Source organism: Crocuta crocuta, unplaced genomic scaffold (genome assembly GCF_008692635.1).
Source record: "Crocuta crocuta isolate KB4526 unplaced genomic scaffold, BGI_CrCroc_1.0 scaffold174, whole genome shotgun sequence".
Lineage (NCBI taxonomy): Eukaryota > Metazoa > Chordata > Mammalia > Carnivora > Hyaenidae > Crocuta > Crocuta crocuta.
This window is the reverse complement of record NW_027530330.1, coordinates 1,577,562-1,585,692: the sequence shown is the minus strand read 5'-3', so window position 1 is coordinate 1,585,692 and position 8,131 is coordinate 1,577,562. Positions and strand designations below refer to the sequence as shown.

Below are 8,131 nucleotides of genomic sequence, written 5' to 3'. Positions count from 1 at the left end.
GACCTGGCCGCAGAGCTAGTGGAGGCAAGGCCGAGGGCAAGGAGTGCATCCCAGTCACCAAGCTGGGCCACCTGGTCAAGGACAGGAAGATCAAGTCCCTGGAGGAGATCTATCCCCATCAAGGAATCCGAGATCATGGATTTTTTCCTGGGGGCATCCCTCAAGGATGAGGTTTTGAAGATTATGCCTGTGCAAAAGCAGACTGTGCTGGACAGTGGGCCAGGTTCAAGGCATATGTTGCCATCGGGGGTTAAAATGGACACGTCGGTCTGGGTGTTCAGTGCTCCAGGGAGGTACCTGCTGCCATCCGTGGGGCCACCGACCTGGCCAAGCTTTCCATCATCCCGGTTTGGGGAGGCTACTGGGCAAGCCCCACACTGACCCATGCAAGGTGACCGGCTGCTGTGGCTCTGTGCTGGTGCACCTCATCCCTGCCCCCGGAGGCACTGGCATTGTCTCAGCCCCTGTACCCAAGAAGCTACTGATGATGGCTGGTATTGACGACTGCCACACCTCGGCTAGGGGCTGCACTGCCATCCTGGGCAACTTCACCAAGGCCACTTTTGATGCCATTTCTAAGACCTACAGCTATCTCACCCCTGACCTTTGGAAAGAGACTATATTCACCAGCTCTCCTTATCAGGAATTCACTGACCATCTTGTAAAGACCCACACCAAAGTCTGTGCAGAGAATCCAGGCTCCAGCTGTGGCCACCACAGAGTTTTGTACAAGAAAAATAAAGTGAACTCAGCTTGGAAAAAAAAAAAACCCAGCAGATTTAGAAGTATATGGTGTTTTATTAGGCTATTTATAAAGATATTTTTATTTTATTTTATTAATTTAAAAAATTAATTCCAATTAGTTAATATAGAGTGCTATATTAGTTACAGGTGTACAGTAATTCTAAGTTATTTATGTTTTTTAGAAAATTTTCCTAAAGGAAATGTTGTCAGTTGAGCCTTAGTCATTGCTGTCCTTTGGAGGTTAGTGAGAAATAAATGGGTGACAAAGAAAAGAAGTGGTTGAATTAGTGAAACTGAATGTACAGGTTAGAAAACTCCTGTGGCTTCAAAAATGGGAATGGGTTTTATTAATTAAAATTAAAAGCTTGGGGGGCGCCTGGGTGGCTTAGTCGGTTAAGCGTCCGACTTTCGCTTAGGTCATGATCTCGCGGTTCGTGGGTTCGAGCCCCGCGTCGGGCTCTGTGCTGACTGCCGGCTCAGAGCCTGGAGCCTGTTTCAGTCTGTGACTCCCTCTCTCTCTGACCCTCCCCTGCTCACGCTGTCTCTCTCTCTCTCCTAGAAATAAATAAAACATTTAAAAAAAAATTAAAAGCTTGGACTGGAAACCACATGGGAAATAAATCTTTAGAGTAAAGAGAGCGCGGCTTTTCAGACAGGAATTAAGTGATTAAGTGGCCCCAAAATGGTCTATCACATAATTGTATAAAAATATGGATATTTTCTTTGATGGAAGGAAGATAATTTGAAGACTATAAATAAGGAAGCAGAGTGGGACAAATAAGCCAGATATAGGAAGGTCTTTTCTTCTTCAGCCAAAATCTTCCTCTTGATGCAGTACCTTTATTAATAGACGGTGGAAATTAAGTTTTCTCTAAAGATGAGATCTCTAGCATATGAGTTACATCTTTTGCTATTCTATTTTTGCACTCTAAATTCTTTGCCTTTCTAAAGGCAGCTTTATAGAAAGGTACTTTGAAAAGTATCAGGGGAATTGTGAATAACAAGCTGAGAAGAACCAGGACAAACTGCAAACTTGAGGAGCTAAGACTGCAAAAAGGAGATTGCATCTTAGTGTAGAAACATCTGTTTATGGAGGAGAAAAAGTGTAAAGGGTACTCGGCTTACAGAAAGGAAAATCAAAGTCAAAATGTCCTGCTAAACTAGTGTTAAAAAAAGAGGCAACAGGGGTGCCTAAGTGGTTCAACGGGTTAAGGTTCTGACTCTTGATCTCAACTCAGGTCATGATCTCATGGTTTGGGAGGTCAGGCACTGCCTGAGGCTCTGAGCTGACTACGTAGAGCCTGCTTGGGATTTTCTCTCTCTCTCTGCTTCTCTCTCTCTCTCTCTTTCAAAATAAACAAATAAACTTAAGAAAAAAATAGAGACAAAAGGCCCCCAACGAAGTAACTTGTATTAAGCCTCACATCTGCAAACCAAGATTTACTACTTAACTTTACCGTAGTTTCTATAATTTTATCTGGCCAGCACTAGTGAGGTAATCTGCCCAATAGACACCTGCCTTCCTCTAAAGGGAGGTAACCTTGCCTGGAACTTGTCTTTGTCACATCTGGGTCTTTAGGACCTAGAGCTTGGAGCTGAGTTGTGGCTTAATGTATAGGACTCTTTAAAAGTCTTCAATTGTGATCTGAGGGGAGCACAAACAGATCTGAATAAATTAAAACAGGTTCTAGGTATAGTGAATTGTAGAGTATCAAAGTATTAGTTGAGATGCTGAATTCAGCTTACAGGCTTATGATATTTTTTTCCTTTGGCTTAATCAGCTCAGCTTTTTAAAAAGCAATGAATTTTGATTCCCTGGAAGGGAGATGCACCCTCCAGTTTGTCTTGCTTATTCTACGACAGGATTATTTTACCAGCCTCATGCCTGAAGCCATTTGAGTTTGACCCTTTGTCTCTAGCTGGGAAGCAAAGAAGCACAGTCAGCTGAGTGAGCTGATGTTAGTGAGCTGATATGATAAACAAAATTTCACAAGTTCAACTAGGATGTTTCCAAAATCACATCACTACCTCAAAACTAGGAGCAGAAGGCTATGTCCTCTTATTCAATTAGTCTTCAGTACCCACTTGCCTATCAATAGAAGCCTAGAACCTCTTTTTTAAGGACCCACCGAATTGATTGAAGGACTGTAGCCAGGTTGGTCATATTTGTAAACACCAGGATTTGCAAACAGCATCCAAAACTGATTGTACAGTTGGTTGACACAGTTTTCTTGGTGGTACTCACAGGCTTAAGTGCTTGTTAACTGCTGAGGCCAGGTTCACCAACTGCAAGCTGTGCTCAAACTAGCACTTCCTCCTCCTCCAACAAACTTGCGGTGCTTCACCCCAGGTCTTTAGCCAGACTGACCCTCCTTTCCAAATAACGAGTATCCAGGGGCCTCCCTGGTTCACCCAGTCAGTTTTCACCCTTTCAGGGCTCTGTAAGTAGAGTTGGACAATGGATATCTTCTCTCCCAGAAAGCTTTTATTTTTTAAGTTTATTTATTTATTTTGAGAGAGACATAGACAGTGCGAGTAGGAGAAGGGCAGAGAGAGAGAGGGGGAGAGAGAATCCTAAGCAGGCTCCGCACTGTCAGCACAGAGCCCACTGTGGGGTTCAAACCCATGAAACCATGAGATTATGACTTGAGCTGACCAAGGGTCAGATGCTCAACCATTGAGCCACTCAGGTACCCTGACTCTGGATTCTTTATGTGAAAAAATTCATTTTTTCCCCCCAAGTGACAGCTTTGCTACCTGCTTTTTCCTCAAACAATAAAATCTTGTTTGAAAAACTACTTTTTTCTGTGGAGTCCTTCAACCACCCTATGTAGGCCTGTGGCCCTTGAGGTGATTTGCTAACTAAGGAATACCAGTGCTTCCTAAAACAGAGATAATTTCCTTCTTTGTAACTTTCTCTAATTTATTTTGAAACCATATCAACCTGTTTATCCCAGGCATAGGCACCCTATGGAATCACATTTTTCATATAAAGCTCTGCATTGATTCAGAAACAAAAACTCAGGTATAAAAACATTAATGTGGAAAGAATGATCAGATTTAGTAATCTGAAAAAATTCAGTGAAATACTTACCTGAGTTACAAATTATGTTAGTGAGGCTGTAGAAGTTCAGTTCTTAGAAGGCTCTCTTTTACCAAATATGATATATAGGTTCAAATTTGACCTATTTTTAAATAGGTTAAATGCCATAACTTTGTAGATGTTGAGGGCTTTCCAACAGGGTCTCCTATATGTTCTCTTCTATTTTATACATAATTTAAAAATCTCAAAGAAATTACCTGGGAAGACTATAAATGCAAGGGAACAAATCTTAGCCAATTAATTTTTTTCTTTCTAAAATCAGTTTTACCAGTGTGATTCCATCTGGCCAGATTGAGAAAGTACTTTATTATATTTGGTAAAAGGGTAGCCCTTTTACTAAATTATAAATATGTTAACTAAATGGAAATATCATCTAAATTACATTCCTGTTCCCTTCCTGATACACTGCAAGTCTGAGCTTCCAAGATAAGCATTCTATAAACAGGCTTTCGACATAGGGCTTCTATTACTGATCATCAAAATAGTTAGGTATAGAAATGTTTTAGAAAAATACAGACATTTATGATTTTAATTTGCTTGTTTTTGGCTTTGACTCAAAGCAGACTTAATTATGGCTTAATTTACATGTGCTTAGTAGACATCCTGTTTAAAAATTTATAAATTTTTTTAAGTTCATTTATTTTGAGAGAGAGAAACAGAGTGAGGGGCAGAGTGAGAGTGAGAGAGAGAATCCCAAGCACGCTTTCCACTGTCAGCACAGAGCTCGATGTAGGGCTGGAACTCATGACCTGAACCAAAATTAAGAGATGGATGCTTAACTGACTGAGCCACCCAGGTGTATCATTAATTGTTATTTTAAAAATAATAACAGACCTGTTGATTAAAAATACCTGTAAAATTCTGTACACTGAGAAGGCTCCTACCCACCCAATCCTCCCTTGTTTTCCCTTCCTTCATTTTCCTTACCGTGTTTATCCTCCTTCTAATAAGGTGATCACATTTATTTCATTAATCCTGAAATTTTCATTGCATTTTAATGGGGGAGATGGGGAGAGAGAGAAATGAGAGTTACCTTTATATATATAAATAAATACAAATGTTATTCTCTGCCCTTTTTACATACATAAATGGCAGGCAGCATACTATACAAATTGTTCTACATCTTTTTTCATATTTATTAATATATTTGGCAGATAATTCTATAAGAGTACATGAATAGCTTTCTCTTCCTTTTTATAGCTACATTATATTATGTTGGATTGTTTTCAATTTTATGCTGTTACAAAAAGTGCATCCGTGTTTAAGTGTGTACATCTCCCACTTTACATATGTATTTCTGTAGAATAAAATGTTAGAATTGGCATTGTTAATACCAAGAGTATATTATGAGTTTGTTGCTCTTGTAGATGTTGTCTAATTACATTCCATGAGAGGTTGTACCAAGTTATAACCCCACCAATTTATGAGAGTGCCAATTTTTCCACAGTTTAATCAACACTGTGTATTATCAAACTTTTGGTTTGTTAATTCATTCAACAGATAAAAATGGCAGTTTTGATCTGCATTCCTTATATGAAGAGGGATATTACACATCATTTTCATATATTTGAGGCTCATTTGTATTTCCTTTTTGGTGAATTATCTATTTATATCCTTTATCCATTTGTATTACTTTTTTTCTTGTTTGTTGAAACACACTTTATATTTTAGGAATATCGTGTCTTTGTCCACAGTACATTTCAAATATCTTTATCAATTTGTCATTTGTCTTAACTTTGCTTATGGTTTTTTTTTTTTTTTATCTCTGGTTTGTTTTATCACACAGTTTTGATTATGTGGCTGAATTTATCAATTTTTTTTTCTTTTAAGACTTCTGGAGGTTGGAGTCATTGTCAGAAAGATCTTTCCTTGTTCTCTTCCAGTACATTTATAGCTTTATTTTTTATTTCATTTTTTGATTTGTTAAGAATTTTTTCTGATGTTTATTGAGAAATTTGAGTTCTATGTTAGTTTTCCCCCCAGATGGCTATCCACTTGTCCCAGCAGCTTGTCTTTTCCCCTACTGATCCTTAATCCTCTTATGTATTTTTATCTGTTTTTAGACATTTTATTCTTTTACTTGATCTGTTTATTCATGGGCCAGACAACATTGCTGTAACTGTTAATTCCCATCCTCCTATATTACTCTTCATTGTTAGTTTTCCGGCTGGTTTTGCCTATTTTCTTTTTAAAAATGTACTTCAGCATTATCTTATCTAGTTTTAAAAATGTTATTACTTATTGTATTAAAAGAATGAAAAAACTTACAGATAAATGTCATTTATATTATGTTGATTTTTTCTCATATTAAAAGTATACCTTTCCTTTTGATCAATTCTTTTGTGTTCTTCAGAGGATTTTACATTTTTCTACTTTTAGTTTTTGTTTATTTCTAAAGATAATTCTTCGGTGTTCTGCAGTTTTTGTTGGTATTGTAAATGAGGTCATCCCTTCAAGGTTGTTGACATGTGTAAGGAAAAATACAAATTAAAAGTAAAAGATTTAATTATTCCTGTTGAAAATAAGGGAAGAGATTCTCCTCTCCTTCTTTTTCTTAGAGCATTTCCTTTAGAAACTTATAACTGGAAATGTTTTATTTTTTCTTTGAACTGTATATAAATTCTTATGAAAATTCGATAGGTCTTTTGTCAGCTTTTCAGCTGGGGAATGCCTTTCTCAAGAACTCAGGAACCATCTTTTTTCCACGTAAACATCCAAGGAAGATAGCACTCTATTTCCAAGGTTCAGCAGGAAGGTAGGAGCCTAACTCGAGTTGGCCTGGCTCCCAGTTGTAAAACTACCTCCTATGACAAAAATATGGGAAGTTTGTTTATCCTTTGTCAGTTAACCAACACAGATGGGAACTTCAATTGCCAGGTAAATTTAGAATGAACTATATGAAATAGAATATTGTTGTCAAGTCTGATGGCTTAAGGACTAGTTATTTTTTTTCCTGAGAACATGTACGTAGTGAGTTGTGTCTGCCTGACTATGTGGCTGAAGGGTGGACTTTCTCTCTGTCTCTACAATCTCCTATCAGATTCCCTGTAATATGTATCATGTTCTAGTTTAATGCTTATTCAATAATAAAACTTTTCTTTTTCTACTGCCTTTGTAGAGAGGATTCCTGGATTGGAAGAAGATTTTGTTTTTTATTATCTTTCCTCACATTCAGTGTCGAGTTATATCCCCCTCCTTCTCCCTCTTCATATTTGGGCATGTTGACAGAAGCTGTGGCTGCTATCTTAGCCTCTGCCAGTGACCTTGAAGATGGAAACTTCCCTAAGATGGCTAAGGTATTGAGAAAAGAGAAGAATTTTGGAGCCTGATGACTATGGAGCCACTGTACCAGCCCAGAATTGTTTAGCTTTAGATTTCTCTCATGTGAGAGAGAAATAAAATTCTCTTGTTTCAGCCACTGTTATTTTGGTTGTTCTGTTACATGAGGCTGAATCAGTTATTCTAACTGATACACTGCCAGAAAGACTAACTTCAGACAAAATTAAGCCAAATCAGCTTTCTTATTTAAGCATCCTTTAACATTTAACTGTTTTTTTGCTTACACCCATGTACTACTAGAAGTCAACTAACTTAGTTTGCAACCAGTTTATTTTTGGTCTTTTACCATGAAGCCATTTGCTCAAATTTAAATCTCCTCTGGGTGCTTTTCTGGCTTTAAAAAACGACTAAGATGGACTTTTGATAATACATATCTTTATCTTCTACAGATAAAAATACTAAACTTTGGTCACATTTTGAGCATCCATCCACCATTAATGCATATGTTGAAATGGGCCTAAAACGTTCTTTAAGGGAAATCTTAACCCTCTTATAGGCTCACTTGTAGTAGATCTTCTATTTCCACATGGGGCTGTAAGTGCCTTCAGCTCTTGTTAAAGGATGTTAATTCAGTTCTGGTGTTGCTGATGATTAAAACCCATCATTCTGTCCTACAGCAGCACTGGAGAATAACTCCAGGCACTTGTCAGGAAGTATAACATTAAATTCACAGCCACTCAGTATGAAGCAAAAGCCCTCTGAGAAGAGTAATATTTATGGATGATAGCTTGAAGAATATGCAGTCCTTCCCTGCTTCAGATGATCTGAAATCCATCCTTAACTTAAACAGATCCTCTCAGGGCTCTTTGTCTGGATTCCATTGTTTTGGTCCCTTGTACAATGACTTTTATATGTTTTGCTGTTATGACTTCTGCCTACATGTAAAGATATTATAAATAATAGCTATGTGAACATATTTAACTACAGTAAGGCTATTGTTGACTC

At 37.8% G+C, this 8,131-nt stretch overlaps 1 pseudogene; it reads left to right on the top strand.

Moving 5' to 3' along the window:
* LOC144232812 (small ribosomal subunit protein uS5-like) overlaps positions 1-789 on the top strand; it is a 20,438-nt pseudogene extending 19,649 nt beyond the window's left edge.
* Positions 790-8,131: the final 7,342 nt, after the last annotated feature.